The sequence below is a fragment of the Loxodonta africana genome, chromosome 3 (genome assembly GCF_030014295.1).
Source record: "Loxodonta africana isolate mLoxAfr1 chromosome 3, mLoxAfr1.hap2, whole genome shotgun sequence".
Lineage (NCBI taxonomy): Eukaryota > Metazoa > Chordata > Mammalia > Proboscidea > Elephantidae > Loxodonta > Loxodonta africana.
In genome coordinates, this window is record NC_087344.1 from 184,071,538 (window position 1) to 184,091,176 (window position 19,639).

The window sequence follows — 19,639 nt, forward strand, 5'->3', positions numbered from 1 at the left end:
TCTGGGGGCATGGCCAAGATGGCAGAGTAGTCACACACTTCCAGTGATCCCTCCTACAACAAAAGCCCAAACAAACAAGTGAAACAATTATATATGTGACAAGCTACCAGCCCTGAATATCAAAGGCAAAGTTAGAAAATGGACTGAGTGGCCATAGGAGGGATAGATGGTTCAGAGCAGCAAGGGGTTGCATGACCTCACACGGCAGGAACCTCACGTACAATCTCTGGAGTGACCGCAGCAGGGCTGGTGGTAGTGTTGTGGACACAGTTTCCTCAAGGAGAGACAGTGAATCATGCTGCGTACTCACACTTCTTGATCCAGAGAATAATGGTGCTCTTGGCAAAAACTAAGTCCTTGCATTTATTTTACTGCTCCCCTCAGCCCCCAAGGTGACTTCAGTTCCTGTCGATTTCCCTGGGCCTGAGATAGGTCCTGCTGCACGTCCTGAGCCATTCTCCTGGCCTTGGAGAAAGAATAAATTCACAACTGGGGGAAAAGATAACCTGCCAGCTCCACTAAGCTAGGGAGTCAGGACAGAAGCAGCTTCTCTCCAGGCACAAATGGTCTGCAGGCTTTCAATAACTTTCACCCTGCATGGACCTGTGTGGGCCCATTTCAGGAGAATAGGCCCTTGTTGACAGACTGAAAGTGTTTCAGCTGTTTGGCAGAGAGGTGGCTTTTTGATGTTTGACACCACTTTGCATATTAAACAGGGTCCTTACCTACCCGCATCAGGGGCCTAAGGACAGGTGGCTCACCCCTGTCACATAAAAAAAAAAAAATCACATAGCCACCCACAATATCGGTCCAAGGATAAGTGGTACCTCCCAGTCCTTAAAAACAGAAGCACTGGGTGCCCACATTCCAGCTGCAGAACCCACCCACCAGTGCACTCTGGGGAACAGAGACACACTTTCATTACAGACACTTGGGGACAGCTGTCACCCCCTGCCTTGTTCAGAGTGTGATGCCCTGTTACAATCAGATACACCAATCACCCCTGCCCCTATAAGACTGTAGGACAAAGACTTTACCACACACTTGATGACCAGCAACTAAGCTGAATCCATACAAGAAAAATGAACAGACTCCTAGGCTCGTATACCTGGTAACAGCTCTAGCCATCTGGTGACAGGACATTACAGCTTCAAAGGCACAAATAATCAAGTTGGCTCACTCAAACAAACTATATGGGCATATCAAAACAAAACAAAGCAACAAACTAGGCCACAGTAAGCAAACATAAAACAAATTAATACAATAAATTAAAGATGGCTTGGAGACAACAGTCAATATCAGATCACATAAGAAAGCAGACCATAATCGCTAGGACAAGCTCTCAAAACAAAGAATCAAGGAATCTTCTGGATGAAGGTGTTTTCCTGGAGTTACCATATGTAGAATATGAGATTAATGCACAAAACTCTTCAAGCTGTCAGAAATGAGATCAGGCAAAATGCAGAACAAGCCAAGGAACACACAGAAAAGCAGTTGAAGAAATTAAAAAGGTTATTCAAGAATGTAATAAAAATTTAATAAGCTGCAAGAATTCATAGAGAGACAGCAATCAGAACTTCAGAAGATTAACAATAAAATTACAGAATGAGAAAAGTAAATAGAAAATCAGAGGAGCAGAATTGAGGAAATGGAAAGTAGAATTAGTGAGATGGAAGACAAAACACTTGGCATCAATACATTCCAAGAAAAATCAGATGAAAGGACTTAAAAAAAAAATGAAGAAACCCTAAGAATCATGTGGGACTCTATCAAGAGAAATAACCTACAAGTGATTAGAGTACAAAACAGGGAAGAATAACAGAAAATACAGAAAGAACTGTAGAAAATTTATTGTCAGAACACTTCCCTGATATCATGAAAGATAACAAGATATCCATCCAAGATACTCATCGAACTCCACATAAGGTAGATCTCAAAAGAAAGTCACGAAGACATATTATAATCAAACATGCCAAAACCAAAGATAAAGAGAGAATTTTAAGAGCAGCTAGGGATAAATGAAAAGTCACCTACAAGGAAGAGTCAATAAGTTCAGACTACTCGGCAGAAACCAAGCAGACAAGAAGGCAATGGGATGACTTCTATAAGGCACTGAAGGAAAAAAATTGCCAGCCAAGAATCATATAGCCAGCAAAACTGTCTCTTAAATATGAAGGTGAAATTAGGATATTTCCAGATAAACAAAAGTTTAGGGAATCTGTAAAAACCAAACCAAAACTACAACAAATGCTAAAGGGAGTTCTCCGGTTAGAAAATCAATAATATCAAACATCGACTCAAGACTAGAACACAAGACAGAGCAACCAGATGTCAACCCAGACAGGGAAATCAAACACACATACAAAAATCAGGATAAAAAAAACCTCAAAACAGGGAAACAGTGACGTCATTACGTAAAAGATGACGTTAAAACAATAAAGGGGGACTAAAAAATGTAGCCATAAATCTTTCATATGGAGAGGAAGTCAAGGCAATATAAAGAAATAAAAGTTAGGTTTAAACTTATAAAAATAGGGGTAAATATTAATGTAACCACAAAAGAGAATAACAATCCTACTCAACAAAATAAAATATAAGAAATAAAGACTCAGCAAAAACAAAATCAACAACAACAAATAAGAGGAAAATACAATATATAAACAAACTACTCGGAACAAAAAATTAAGAGGGAAAAAGAAGCTGTCAGCAACACACAAAAAAAGACATCAAAATGACAACACTAAACTCATACCTATCCATAATTACACTGAATATAAATGGATTAAATGCACCAATAAAGAGACAGAGAGTGGCAGAATGGACAAAAAAACCATCCATCTATATGCTGCCTACTTTAGACTTAAAGACAAAAACAAACTAAAACTCAAGGATGGAAAAAATATATCGAGCAAACAACAATTGAAAAAGAGCAGGAGTGGCAATATTAATTTCTGACACAATAGACTTTAAGGTTAAATCCACCACAAAGGATAAGGAAGGACATGATATCATGACTAAGGGACAATACACCAGGAGGATATGACCATATTAAATATTTATGCACCCAATGACAGGGCAGCAAGATACATAAAACAAACTCTAACAGCATTGAAAAGTGAGATAGACAGCTTCTAAATAACAGTAGGAGACTTCAACACACCACTCTTAGTGAATGACAAAAAATCCAGAAAGAAGCTCAATAAAGACATGGAAGATCTAAATGCTGCAATCAACTAACTTGACCTCATAGACATACACAGAATAGTCCACCCAAGAGCAGTCAAGTATATTTTCTTTTCCAGTGCACATGGAACATTCTCTAGAATAGACCTCATATTAGGTCATAAAGCAAGCCTTAACAGAATTCAAATTGTTGAAATTTTACAAAGAATTTTCTCTGGCCATAAAAGTGGAAATCACTAACAGAAAAAGCAAGGAAAAGAAATCAAACACTTGGAAATTGAACAGTACCCTGCTCAAAAACGATTGGGTTATAGAAGACATAAAAGATGGAATAAAGAAATTCATAGAATCCAATGAGAATGAAAACACTTCCTATCAGAACATTTGGATACAGCGAAAGCAGTGTTCACAGATCGATTTACATCAATAAAGGCACACATCCAAAAAGAAGAAAGAGCCAAAATCAAAGAATTATCCCTACAACTTGAATAAATAGAAAGAAACAAAAGAAACCCTCAGGCACCAGAAGAAAGCAAATAATAAAAATTAGAGCAGAATTAGGAGGCGGAGCCAAGATGGCGGACAAGGCAGACGCTACCTCGGATCCCTCTTACAACAAAGACACGGAAAACCAAGTGAATCGATCACATACATAACAATCTACGAACCCTGAACAACAAACACAGATTTAGAGACGGAGAACGAACTAATACGGGGAAGCAGCGATTGTTTTCAGAGCCTGGAGCCAGCGTACCAGTCAGGTACGGCACAAGCACAGAGAGCTGCTCCACCCCCCCTGAACTAACCCCAGGAGGGGGACCAGCCGGTTCCGTGGGCGGCATGGGACGCAGCCAGTAGAAGAAGTCCCCGGGAGGCAGTGACAGGTCTTGGAATGGGGAGATCAGCATCCCAGCTGGGGAACCATCCCGCTGGGATTTGGACTGGACGCAGGTACGGCATAAACACGGAGAGCTGCTCCACCCCCATGAACTAACCCCGGGAGGGGGCCCAGCTGTGTCGCGCGGGCGGCGTGGGACGCAGCCGGTGGGAGAAGTCCCCGGGAGGCAGCGACTGGTATTGGAGCGGGGAGAACAGCGTTCCAGCCGGGCTACTCGGTCACGGCACAAGCACGGGGAGCTGCTCCACCCACCTGAACTAACTCCAGGAGGCGGCCCAACTGGTTTGCGGGGGCGGCACGGCCACAAGGCTGGAGGGACTAGAAGTCCCCGGGAGGCAGTGACTGATTTTGGAGTCGAGAGTGCACCGTCCCAGTAGGGGAACCTTGACGCTGGGAGTGGGGCTGGAAGCAGGGGATCTGACCTTGACTCCAGTGGGCCAGACCCCCCGGGGGCAATCTCCACACAGCCAGCACACATAGGCGACGCGCCCGTGGCAATCTCAGATATAATAGTCATTCCAAGCAAGACAAGCAACTCTGGCTATATTCTGAGGTGCTATTCTCCTATCTCTCTGTTCCCTCCCCCACCCTCCCCAGGCGGCTTCATTAACATCCGAATAGCCTGAGCCAGAGGGAGAACTCTGATAGGGATCTGACTGCATTTTTTTTTTAGCAGATTTTCTAGAAAAACTAGTTTCCCAGTGATGGCTCGGAGACAACAACCCATATCAAACCACTTAAAGAAGCAGACCATGACAGCTTCTCCAACCCCCCAAACAAAAGAATCAAAAGCTTTCCCAAATGAAGATACAATCCTGGAATTATCAGGTACAGAATATAAAAAACTAATTTACAGAATGCTTCAAGACATCACAAATGAAATAAGGCAAACTGCAGAAAAAGCCAAGGAACACACTGATAAAACTGTTGAAGAACTCAAAAAGATTATTCAAGAACATAGTGGAAAAATTAATAAGTTGCAAGAATCCATAGAGAGACAGCATGTAGAAATCCAAAAGATTAACAATAAAATTACAGAATTAGACAATGCAATAGGAAGTCAGAGGAGCAGACTCGAGCAATTAGAATGCAGACTGGGACATCCGGAGGACCAGGGAAACAACACCAACATAGCTGAAAAAAAATCAGATAAAAGAATTAAAAAAAATGAAGAAACCCTAAGAATCATGTGGGCCTCTATCAAGAAGGATAACCTGCGGGTGATTGGAGTCCCAGAACAGGGAGGGGGGACAGAAAACACAGAGAAAATAGTTGAAGAACTCCTGACAGAAAACTTCCCTGACATCATGAAAGACAAAAGGATATCTATCCAAGATGCTCATCGAACCCCATTTAAGATTGATACAAAAAGAAAAACACCAAGACATATTATCATCAAACTTGCCAAAACCAAAGATAAAGAGAAAATTTTAAAAGCAGCCAGGGAGAAAAGAAAGGTTTCCTTCAAGGGAGAATCAATAAGAATCAGTTCAGACTACTCAGCAGAAACCATGCAGGCAAGAAGGCAATGGGACGACATATACAGAACACTGAAGGAGAAAAACTGCCAACCAAGGATCATATATCCAGCAAAACTCTCTCTGAAATATGAAGGCGAAATTAAGATATTTACAGATAAACACAAGTTTAGAGAATTTGCAAAAACCAAACCAAAGCTACAAGAAATACTAAAGGATATTGTTTGGTCAGAGAACCAATAATATCAGATATCAGCACAACACAAGGTCACAAAACAGAACGTCTTGATATCAACTCAAATAGAGAAATCACAAAAACAAACAAATTAAGATTAATTACAAAAAAATACACATAACAGGGAATCATGGAAGTCAATAGGTAAAAGATCACAATAATCAAAAAGAGGGACTAAATACAGGAGGCATTCAACTGCCATATGGAGAGTGATACAAGGCGATATAGAACAACACAAGTTAGGTTTTTACTTAGAAAAATAGGGGTAAATAATAAGGTAACCACAAAAAGGTATAACAACTCTATAATTCAAGATAAAAGCCAAGAAAAATGTAACGACTCAACTAACATAAAGTCAAACACTATGAAAATGAGGATCTCACAATTTACTAAGAAAAATGCCTCAACACAAAAAAGTATGTGGGAAAATGAAATTGTCAACAACACACATAAAAAGGCATCAAAATGACAGCACTAAAAACTTACTTATCTATAATTACCCTGAATGTAAATGGTCTAAATGCACCAATAAAGAGACAGAGAGTCACAGACTGGATAAAGAAACATGATCCATCTACATGCTGCCTACAAGAGACACACCTTAGACTTAAAGACAAAAACAAACTAAAACTCAAAGGATGGAAAAAAATATATCAAGCAAACAATAAGCAAAAAAGAAGAGGAGTAGCAATATTAATTTCTGACAAAATAGACTTTAGACTTAAATCCACCACAAAGGGTAAAGAAGGACACTATATAATGATAAAAGGGACAATTGATCAGGAAGACATAACCATATTAAATATTTATGCACCCAATGACAGGGCTGCAAGATACATAAATCAAATTTTAACAGAATTGAAAAGTGAGATAGACACCTCCACAATTATAGTAGGAGACTTCAACACACCACTTTCGGAGAAGGACAGGACATCCAGTAAGAAGCTCAATAGAGACAAGGAAGACCTACTTACAACAATCAACCAACTTGACCTCATTGACTTATACAGAACTCTCCACCCAACTGCTGCAAAATATACTTTTTTTTCTAGCAGACATGGAACATTCTCTAGAATAGACCACATATTAGGTCATAAAACAAACCTTTGCAGAGTCCAAAATATCGAAATATTACAAAGCATCTTCTCAGACCACAAGGCAATAAAACTAGAGATCAATAACAGAAAAACTAGGGAAAAGAAATCAAATACTTGGAAAATGAACTATACCCTCCTGAAAAAAGACTGGGTTATAGAAGACATCAAAGAGGGAATAAGGAAATTCTTAGAAAGCAACTAGAATGAAAATACTTCCTATCAAAACCTCTGGGACACAGCAAAAGCAGTGCTCAGAGGCCAATTTATATCGATAAATGCACACATACAAAAAGAAGAAAGAGCCAAAATCAGAGAACTGTCCCGACAACTTGAACAAATAGAAACTGAGCAACAAAAGAATCCATCAGGCACCAGAAGAAAACAAATAATAAAAATTAGAGCTGAACGAAATGAATTAGAGAACAGAAAAACAATTGAAAGAATTAACAAAGCCAAAAGCTGGTTCTTTGAAAAAATTAACAAAATTGATAAACCATTGGCTAGACTGACTAAAGAAATACAGGAAAGGAAACAACTAACCCGAATAAGAAACGAGAAGGACCACATCACAACAGAACCAAATGAAATTAAAAGAATCATTTCAGATTATTATGAAAAATTGTACTCTAACAAATTTGGAAACCTAGAAGAAATGGATGAATTCCTAGAAAAACACTACCTACCTAAACTAACACATTCAGAAGTAGAACAACTAAATAGACCCATAACAAAAAAAGAGATTGAAACGGTAATCAAAAAACTCCCAACAAAAAAAAGCCCTGGCCCGGACGGCTTCACTGCAGAGTTCTACCAAACTTTCAGAGAAGAGTTAACACCACTACTTCTGAAGGTATTCCAAAGCATAGAAAATGACGGAATACTACCCAACTCATTCTATGAAGTTACCATCTCCCTGATACCAAAACCAGGTGAAGACATTACAAAAAAAAGAAAATTATAGACCTATATCCCTCATGAACATTGATGCAAAAATCCTCAACAAAATTCTAGCCAATAGAATCCAACAACACATCAAAAAAATAATTCACCGTGATCAAGTGGGATTTATACCAGGTATGCAAGGCTGGTTTTATATCAGAAAAACCATTAATGTAATCCATCACATAAATAAAACAAAAGACAAAAACCACATGATCTTATCAATTGATGCAGAAAAGGCATTTGACAAAGTCCAACACCCATTTATGATAAAAACTCTCACCAAAATAGGAACTGAAGGAAAATTCCTCAACATAATAAAGGGCATCTATGCAAAGCCAACAGCCAATATCACTCTAAATGGAGAGAACCTGAAAGCATTTCCCTTGAGAACGGGAACCAGACAAGGATGCCCTTTATCACCGCTCTTATTCAACATCGTGCTGGAAGTCCTAGCCAGGGCAAGTAGGCTAGACAAAGAAATAAAAGGTATCCGGATTGGCAAGGAAGAAGTAAAGTTATCACTATTTGCAGATGACATGATTATATACACAGAAAACGCTAAGGAATCCTCCAGAAAACTACTGAAACTAATAGAAGAGTTTGGAAGAGTCTCAGGTTATAAAATAAACATACAAAAATCACTTGGATTCCTCTACATCAACAAAAAGAGCACCGAAGAGGAAATAACCAAATCAATACCATTCACAGTAGCCCCCAAGAAGATAAGATACTTAGGAATAAATCTTACCAAGGATGTAAAAGACCTATACAAAGAAAACTACAAGGCTCTACTACAAGAAATTCAAAAGGACATACTTAAGTGAAAAAACATACCTTGCTCATGGATAGGAAGACTTAACATAGTAAAAATGTCTATTCTACCAAAAGCCATCTATACATTTAACGCACTTCCGATCCAAATTCCAATGTCATATTTTAAGGGGATAGAGAAACAAATCACCAATTTCATATGGAAGGGAAAGAAGCCCCGGATAAGCAAAGCACTACTGAAAAAGAAGAAGAAAGTGGGAGGCCTCACTTTACCTGATTTCAGAAACTATTATACAGCTACAGTAGTCAAAACAGCCTGGTACTGGTACAACAACAGGCACATAGACCAATGGAACAGAATTGAGAACCCAGACATAGATCCATCCACGTATGAGCAGCTGATATTTGACAAAGGACCAGTGTCAATTAATTGGGGAAAAGAAAGACTTTTTAACAAATGGTGCTGGCATACCTGGATATTCATTTGCAAAAAAATGAAACAGGACCCATACTTCACACCATGCACAAAAACTAACTCCAAGTGGATCAAAGACCTAAACATAAAGACTAAAACGATAAAGATCATGGAAGAAAAAATTGGGACAACCGTAGAAGCCCTAATACAAGGCATAAACAGAATACAAAACATTACCAAAAATGATGAAAAGAAACCCAATAACTGGGAGCTCCTAAAAATCAAACACCTATGCTCATCTAAAGACTTCTCCAAAAGAGTAAAAAGATCACCTACAGATTGGGAAAGAATTTTCAGCTATGACATCTCAGACCAGCGCCTGATCTCTAAAATCTACATGATTCTGTCAAAACTCAACCACAAAAAGACAAACAACCCAATCAAAAAGTGGGCAAAGGATATGAACACACATTTCACTAAAGAAGATATTCAGGCAGCCAACTGGTACATGAGAAAATGCTCCCGATCATTAGTATTTAAAAAAAAAAAAGCCATTAGAGAAATGCAAATTAAAACTACGATGAGATTCCATCTCACACCAGCAAGGCTGGCATTAATCCAAAAAACACAAAATAATAAATGTTGGAGAGGCTGCGGAGAGATTGGAACTCTTTTACACTGCTGGTGGGAATGTAAAATGGTACAACCACTTTGGAAATCTACCTGGCGTTATCTTAAACAGTTAGAAATAGAACTACCATACAACCCAGAAATCCCACTCCTGGGAATATACCCTAGAGATACAAGAGCCTTCATACCAACAGATATATGCACACCCATGTTTATTGCAGCTCTGTTTACAATAGCAAAAAGTTGGAAGCAACCAAGATGTCCATCAACGGATGAATGGGTAAATAAATTGTGGTATATTCACACAATGGAATACTACGCATCGATAAAGAACAGTGATGAATCTGTGAAACATTTCATAACATGGAGGAATCTGGAAGGTATTATGCTGAGCGAAATGAGTCAGAGGCAAAAGGACAAATATTGTATAAGACCACTATTATAAGATCTTGAGTAATAGTAAACCTGAGAAGAACACATACTTTTGTGGTTACGAGGTGGGGAGGGAGGGAGGGTGGGAGAGGTCTTTTTATTGATTAATCAGTAGATAAGAAATGCTTTAGGTGAAGGGAAAGACAACACTCAATACAAGGAAGGTCAGCTCAATTGGACTGGACCAAAAGCAAAGAAGTTTCCAAGATAAAATGAATGCTTCAAAGGTCAGCGGAGTAAGGGCGGGGTTCTGGGGAACATGGTTTGCGGGGACTTCTAGGTCAATTGGCAAAATAATTCTATTATGAAATCATTCTGCATCCCACTTTGAAATGTGGCCTCTGGGGTCTTAAATGCTAACAAGCGGCCATCTAAGATGCAGCAATTGGTCTCAACCCACCTGGAGCAAAGGAAAATGAAGAACACCAAGGCCACACGACAACTAAGAGCCCAAGAGACAGAAAGGGCCACATGAACCAAAGACCTACATCATCCTGAGACCAGAAGAACTAGTTGGTGCCCGGCCACAATCGATGACTGCCCTGACAGGGAGCACAGCAGAGAACCCCTGAGGGAGCAGGAGATCAGTGGGATACAGACCCCAAATTCTCATAAAAAGACCAAACTTAATGGTCTGACTGAGACTGGAGGAATCCCGGCGGCCATGGTCCCCAGAGCTTCTGTTGGCACAGGACAGGAACCATCCCCGAAGACAACTCATCAGACATGAAAGGGACTGGTCAGCGGGTGGGAGAGAGACGCTGATGAAGAGTGAGCTATTTATATCAGGTGGACACTTGAGATTGTGTTGGCAGCTCTTGTCTGGAGGGGGGATGGGAGGATAGAGAGAGAGAGAAGCCGGCAAAATTGTCACTAAAGGAGAGACTGAAAGGGCTGACTCAAGAAGGGGAGAGCAAGTGGGAGTAGGGAGTGAGATGTATGTAAACTTATATGTGACAGACTGATTGGATTTGTAAATGTTCACTTGAAGCTTAATAAAAGTTAATAAAAAAAATTAGAGCAGAATTAAATTAAATAGAGAACAGAAAAACAATTGAAAGAGTTAACAAGACCTAATTAAAAAAAAAATGTTTTTTTTTAGTTAAAAATTCTTTGAAGAAGTTAATAAAATTGATAAGCCATTGGTCAAACTGACAAAAGAAAAACAGGAGAGGAAGCAAATAACCTGAATAAGAAATGAGATGGGTGATATCACAACAGACAGTACTAAAATTAAAAGAATTGTGTCAGATTACTATGAAAAATTGTACTCTAACAAATTAGAAAATCTAGAACAAATGGATGAATTTCTAGAAACACACTTCCTACTTAAACTAACACAAACAGAGGTAGAACAACAAAATAAACCCATAAAAAAGAAGAGATTGAAAAGTAATTTAGAAACTCCCAACAAAAAGAAGCCCTGGCCTGGACAGCTTCACTGGAGATTTCTACCAACTTTCAGAAAAGAGTTAATACCACTACTTCCAAAGGAATTTTATAGCATAGAAAAAGATGGAATGCTCCAAAACTCATTTTATGAAGTCAGCATATCCCTGATAACAAAACCAGGTAAAGACACCACAAAAAAAGAAAATTACGGACCTATATCCCTCATGAACTTAGAAGCAAAAGTCCTCAACAAAATTCTCGTCAGTAGAATTCAACAATATATCAAAGAAATAATTCACCATGTCCAAGTGGGATTCATATGAGGTATGTAAAGATGGTTCAACATTAGAAAAACAATCGGTGTAATCCATCATATGAATAAAACAAAAGATAAGAACCACATTATCTTATCAATTGATGCAGAAAAGGCATTTGACAAAATCCAACACTTATTCATGGTAAAAATTCTCAGCACCATAAGAATATAAGGGCAATTGCTAAATATGATGCAGGGTATTTATACAAAGTCAACAGCCAGCATCATCCTAAATAGAGTCTGAAAGCATTCCCCCTTGAGAACGGGAACCAGACAAGGATGTCCTTTATCACCACTGTTATACAACATTGTCCTGGAGGTCCTAGCCACAGCAATTAGGCTACATAAAGAAATAGAGGCATCCAGATTGGTAACAAAGAAGTAAAAGTATCTCTTTTTGCAGATGACATGATCTTATATGCAGAAAACCCTCAAGAAAAGTACTGAAACTAATAGAAGAGTTCAGTAGAGTATCAGGATACAAGGTAAACATACAAAAATCAGTTGGAGTCCTCTACACCAACAAAGAGAACACTGAAGAGGAAATCACCAAATCAATACCGTTTACAGTAGCCCCCCAAAGATAAAATATTAAGAATAAATGTAACCAGAGATGTAAAAGACCTATACAAAGAAAACTACAAGACACTACTGCAAGAAAACAAAAGAGACCTACATAAATGGAAAAACATACATTGCTCATGGATAGTAAGACTTAACATGGTAAAAATGTCTATTCTACCAAAAGCGATCTACAGATACAAAGCAATTCTTATTCAAATACAGGTGACATTTTTTTAATGAGATGGAGAAACAAATCACCAACTTCATATGGAAGGGAAAAGAGGCCCTGGTTAAGTAAAGCATTGCTGAAAAAGAACATAGTTGGAAGCCTCACACGACCTGATTTTAGAACATATTATGCCACCACAGTAATCAAAACAAGCTGGTACTGGTACAACAACAGATACATGGACCAATGGAATAGAATTGAGAATCTAGACATAAATTCATCCACATATATGAGCAGCTGATATTTGACAAAGGCCCAAAATCAGTTAAATGGGGAAAAGACAATCTCTTTAACAAACGGTGCAGGCATAACTGGATATCCATCTGCAAAAAAATGAAACAAGAACCGTACCTTACACCATGCACAAAAATCAACTCGAAATGAATCAAAAACCTAAATATAAAATTAAAAAAAGTAAAGATTACAGAAGAAAAAATAGGGACAATGCTAGTAGCCCTAATACACAGCATAAACAGTATACAGAACATTACTAACAATGCACAAACACCAGAAGAGAAACTAGATTACTGGGAGCTCCTAAAAATCAAACACCTCTGCTCATCCAAAGACTTCACCAAAAGAGTAAAAAGATTACCTACAGACTGGGAAAAGTTTTTAGCTATGACATTTCCAATCAGCACCTGATCTCTAAAATCTATATGATACTGCAAAAACTCAACAATAGAAAAACAACAGAATTAAAAAATGGGCAAAGGATTTGAACAAGCACTTCACTAAAGAAGACGTTCAGGTAGCTAACAGATACATGAGGAAATGCTCATGATCATTAGCCATTAGAGAAATATAAATCAAAACTACAATGAGATTCCATCTCACTCCAGCAAGGCTGGCATTAATCCAAAAAACACAAAATAATAAATGATGGAGAGGTCGTTCAGACACTGGAACCCTTATATACCGCTGGTGGGTGCTAAAATGGTACAATGACTTCGGAAATCAGTTTGGTGCTTCCTTAAAAAGCTAGAAATAGAACTACCATCCAATCCAGCAATCCCACTCCTAGGAATATATTCTAGAGAAATAAGAGCCTTTGCACAAACAGATACATGCACACCCATATTCATTGCAGCACTGTTTACAATAGCAAAAAGATGGAAGCAACCAAGGTGCTCATCAATGGATGAATGGATAAATTACGGTATATTCACAGGATGGAATACTATGCATCAATAAAGAACAGTGACAAATCTGTGAAACATTTCATAACATGGAGGAACCTGGAAGGCATTATGCTGAGTGAAATTAGTCATTTGCAAAAGGACAAATATTGTATGAGACCACTATTATAAGAAATCAATAAATAGTTTAAACAGAGAAGAAAATATTCTTTGAGGTTATGAGAGTGGGGAGGGAGAGAGGGAGAAGTGTATTCACTAATTAGATAGTAGACAAGAACTATTTTAGGTGAGGGGAAAGACAACACACAGTACAGGAGAGGTCATCACAACTGGACAAAACCAAAAGCAGAAAAGTTTCCTGAATAAACCAAACGTTTTAAAGGCCAGAGTAGCAGGGGCAGGGGTTTGTGGACAATGGTTTCAGGGGACCTCTAGGTCAATTGGCATAATAAAATCTATTAAGAGAACATTCTGCAACTGACTTTGGTGAGTGGCGTCTGGGGTCTTAAACACTAGCAATTGGCCATCTAAGATGCATCAATTGGTCTCAACCCACCTAGATCAAAGAAGAATGAAGAACACCAAAGACACAAGGTAATTATGAGACCAAGAGACAGAAAAGGCCACATAAACTAGAGACTACATTAGCCTGAGACCCGAAGAACTAGGTGGTACCTGGCTACAACCGATGACTGCCGTGACAGGGAACACAACAGAGAACCCCTGAGGGAGCAGTAGAGTAGTGGGATGCAAACCCCAAATTCTCGTAAAAACACCAGACTTAATGGTCTGACTGAGACTAGAAGGACATCGAAGGTCCTGGTCCCCAGCCCTTGTGTTAGCCCAAGACTGGAACCATTCCCAAAGCCAACTCTTCAGACAGGGATTGGACTGGACTATAAAATAGAAAATAATACTGGTGAAGACTGAGTTTCTTGGCTAAAGTAGACACGTGAGACTAAGTGGGCATCTCCTGTCTGGAGGGGAGATGAGAAGGCAGAGGGAGGCAGAAGCCAGACAAATGGACTTGAGAATACAGGGTAGAAAGGAGTGTGCTGTCTCATTAGGGGGAGAGCAACTAGGCGTATATAGAAAGGAGTATATAAAGTGTATATAAATTTTTGTATGACAGATTGACTCCACTTGTAAACTTTCACTTAAAGCACAATAAAAAAAAGTGGCATCTGCTCTGGATACAGGAAATATTTCAGGAGCATATGACTTAAAATGGATTTATCAGCTTTAGACTTGCTTGCCTTGCCTCCTTTGGGGGACATATTTCAGGAATTAGTACTGGATTCCAAAAGTCATCTGATAAGTAATTGGGTTTATAAATGCAGTATGGTGGAATAGAAGGAGGGCTATATTTTCTTAAGGAAAAATTACTAATGAGCATGTACAACCCTAAAAAGAAAAATGATGATCTCTTGTTACACAAAGCAAAGAACCAAAGGGAACACTGCTCTTTCCTTTCAAAAAAAGAAAAAAAAAAAAAATGAGTGCCTGAAGAAATTAAATCTTTGCAAATCAGGTACTAGTTACATGAAGGTTGCTGGCTGCTCTACAATAAACTTGTTGTTAATTGCCAGTCGAGTCCGTTTTGAGTTATGGCGACCCATGTGTGCAGAGTAGAGCTACTCCTTTCAGAAGTAGTTCACCAGGCTTGTCTTCCAAGATGCCTCTGTGTTGGTTTGAACCATCAACCTTTCTTTCAGGTTAGTAGGGCCACACAAACTGTTTGTGCCACCCAGGGACTTCATGACACCTAACAAAATTAATAATAGCTACTTACGGAATACCTTCAAATTTCTTCATTTTTCTCAAAATCATTTACTTACAGTCGTTATTCTATCTTATAACTTTCTTTAAATCTAGAACAGTCTCCATGCCTACCCTCTTTATTTACTTGATATTTGGTTGTTGATAAGACCAGACCAGTTTTCTCCCAGCTGTCCCACCTTCTAGATTTGTTTGATTGGTTATTTTGATGTTATTTAATTTTTTCTTCTATTTTCCCCTGTAAATGGTGATTTAGACTTAAGCACCAAATCATGCTCAGTGAAAGAAGCTAATCTCAAAGTACTACATAATGTATAGTTCCATTTATATAACATTATGGAGCATGCAAAACTATAGGGACAGAAAAGTGAACAGAGTACGCCAAGAGCTGGGGATTGGGGGAGAAAATTAGACTACAAGAAAGAATAGAGAAATTTGAAATTATGCCTTAATGACAATAAATATCTAAAAGTAAGACTAAATGGGTATGGGAATATACAATGTTTAAGGACTGAAAGGCTTAATATTGCAAAAATGTCGGCTTTGCCCAAACTAATCTATACAGTGTAGGCACTGTTAGGGAGATAAATACTCAACTTTCACAAGAAGCCATAGCAACCTGGCTTCAGCCTCACCAGTCTACTAAAAATACTCCCCCTATAGAAACATTGGTGGCATGGTGGTTAAGTGCTATGGCTGCTAACCAAAAGTTCAGCAGTTCAAGTCCACCAGGTGCTCCTTGGAAACTCGATGCAGCATTTCTACTCTGCCCTATAGGGTCACTCTCAGTCAGAATTGACTCAACGGCAACAGGCTTGGTTTTTTTTTTAAGGTCTACTGTATCTTTCTAACCATCAAATTTAATGAGTATTTTCCAGTTTTTATCTTCCTGGACTTCTCTTCTGAATTTCACAGTGTCAGCAAATTCAACCTTCTTTAAACTCTCTACTTGTTGGTTTCTGTGACATCTACTTTCCCTGTTCTCCTAAAACTGTGACTGGTCTTTCTTCCCCTTGGTCTGAACTTCTTTCTCCAAGAGGCAGATGGTTCCCTGGCCCATGACTTTTTACCATTTATGTATTCTTTAGTCATAGTCCCAACCACTCTTTTGATTTCACAGCCACAAAGCTGTTGTTAACTCCTGCATCTACATTTGATTCCAGAATCCACTTCGGATTTAAGTATACATTTGTCTGTTGGATATCTCTATCCATAAGTCCTCCAATTATCAACTGATTCTCTTTCCCACAAACCAGAAACATCTCCAGTGTCCTCTATCTTGTACACCTCCAACCACTCAATAACTTCAGTTATTTTGACTCTTTTTTCTCTACTATGCTCTACTTATCCAAACAAATCTCTAATCTGCCAGTTTGGCATCATAAACACTTCTGAAATTCATTTCATCCCTTCTAAACTAACTAGCATGGCCCTAGTTCAGGGCATCCTCATCTCTGGCCCTGATTATTACCATAGCTTCCTAACTTATCTCTGTTCCCCAGTCTTATTTGATTCAAAGCCCCCTCCCGCATTGCAGTCAGAGTGATCCATTAAAAGTCAAATCTATGTCACTTGCATGCTTGAAGTCCCAGGCCCATTATACAGCCCTTTCTTCCCATCCAGCTTCATTCCTTGTTACTCCATTCCTTGAACTGTATGCTATTGTAATATCAAGCTCCCTGTAATTTTTCTCATGCACCATTTTTTTCTTATGCTCAGTGAATTTATTCACTATACCTATGATATACTTTCTTCTTGCTATTTTTTCCCTGGTTAATGCCAATAGTGGAGCTCTGGTGGCACAGTGGTTAAGAGCTCAGCTGCTAACCAAAGGTCAACAGCTCAAATGAACCAGCCGCTCCTTGGAAGCCCTACAGGGCAGTTCTACTCTGTCCTATAGTGTTGCTATGATTTGGAATTGACTTGACTGCAACGGGTTTGGGTTTTTTTGGTTTAATGCTGACACTATTCTCAACAAAGCCATTACTCTCAATTAAAGGCCCTTTTGGACCCCTTCCATTAGGGCATGTGTCCCACCTGAGTCTCCCAAAACACTGAGCTTCTTTTGTCATATTCATCTACATTTAGTGGACTTCCCACTCATCTGCTTCACCCTGGAATGTGCAAGTTATTTAAAAAGTGAGACTGTTCTTCCCTATTATACATTCAGGATGTGCCCTGAAACCTGGGACAGAGCAGATCCTAAGTAAGTATTTGTTGAATACTTTCAGGGAGATGAGCACAGCATGGAAGCATCAAGACAGTGATGCACAGGGTGAGTGTTGCTTTGTGTTCAAAGATGTCTGACAACCAGCAGACAATCTCATGGAAGAAGCTATGTCCTGGAAAATTGAATGTGGTTGGTTATGCATTCCAAAGAGGAGACCATCGGTGCCAAGGGCCAATGATTTTCCAGATATCGGTTTAGGATTAGTCTTTCCACTACATTGGCCGTTCCAAAAACATGGAAATTCTTTTTGTTTCCATCAATCAAGTTCATCCAAGATAAAAATAATTGGGTCCTCTGAGGAGAGGAGAAACTTAAAGAAGATCCAAATCTCTTCTTTCCTAGTCAGGTATCCCCAGGGCTTCACATGACACAATTTCTAACCCTGTTTCTGCCTTTTCATCCTCCTTGGACCTATGTGCTCAGTAGTTTGGTTGGGTAGATCCAGAGAACCTTTCCTAACATGTGTCTGAGCACCAGATTTCCATAGGTAAACTCAGAGAGAACTGGCTTTGTGTCCAGCCTGGTAACATGGAGGCTCCTATTGTTGCAGTGTTAGTTGTGGTTGTGGTTGAGGGAATGGAAGGTTTTTAGTCATTGAGAGTGAAGAAGGTACTAAATGCATATGGGCCTCTCCTCTCTGGGTATTTAAGTTAGTCATCTAAGCTTCTGAGGTTTAACTGAAAAAGAGCACATGTGAAAAGCTTGTTTCTACAGGCCTCCTGGTGTTGTCGTTCTCTTAGTCCCAAGAAAGATTCCTAAGAGCAGCAGCAAGAAAAACTGCCCCTTCTCACTTCTTCTTTGATACTTTAGCCCTGACTCTGCCTCCTCAAGTAAACAGAACTGGTACTTCCCAATAAAGCAGAAGTAACACATTTGCTGTCGTCCTCCTTACAATCTCCAGCTCCTAGAGCTGAAGACTTCAAGAAGAGATATGTCATTTCAGTCATCAGTCACCCCCATGTTAGCCCACAATATCAATGTCTGTAAAAACAAAGATGGATTCTGTATCTGATAAAATACCAGAAACTCCTCAAAACTCCACTGGACACTGACCACCATTTGCACAAAAACGTGAAATATCCTGATGTGCCCAGCACCGTAAGTTCAGTGTTGCTGGACCCTAGGGTGAAAGCGAAAGAATGCAGGGGAAGGAGTTAGAGAGACAGGCATCAATCTGACCATAAAGGACCTTACATTTCATGCTAAGAAACTTGACCTTTATTTTGTAGGAGACACAAAGCCAGAGAAAGATTTTAATCAGAGGGAGTGAAATCTGCAATTATGAGAGCTCACTTTACATACTGTGGACAACAGAAAAGGTGAGGCTGGAGGCAGAGAGAGGTTAGACTGCTATCATCAAAATCCATCTGAGAACTGACAAAGATCAACAAAGGCAGCATAAGTGGGAATGGTGAGAGCAGATCAGAGTCCAGGATCACGGAATATATAGTAATATTGGACCCTGACACAATCTACTTTGATTCTACCGACACCACTGCACAGGTCTCAAAATGTATATGATATATTCCTTGCCATCGAGTTGATTCCAACTCATAATTGGACCATAAGACACGGTAGAACTGCCCTTGAGTTTTCCAAGGCAGCAAACTTTATGGAGGCTGACTGCGATATCTTTCTCCTACAGAGGGGCTGGTGGGTTAGAACTGCTGAACTTTCGATTAGCAGCTGAGCACTTAATCACTACAACACCAGGGCTCCTTACATGAGATATACAGAACCCTGATAACCATGGCATGCCTTACTATAGCCAGTGGTGTGAAGAGACATGTAAGTGACCCTCTTTTATGGAAAAAAAAATTATAAAAGCCCTGAACTATGTAGGGTAAATTTGAAAATTACAGTGTTACTTTGATGTTAGTACCATGTGAATTGTTTTTATAACAGTTTA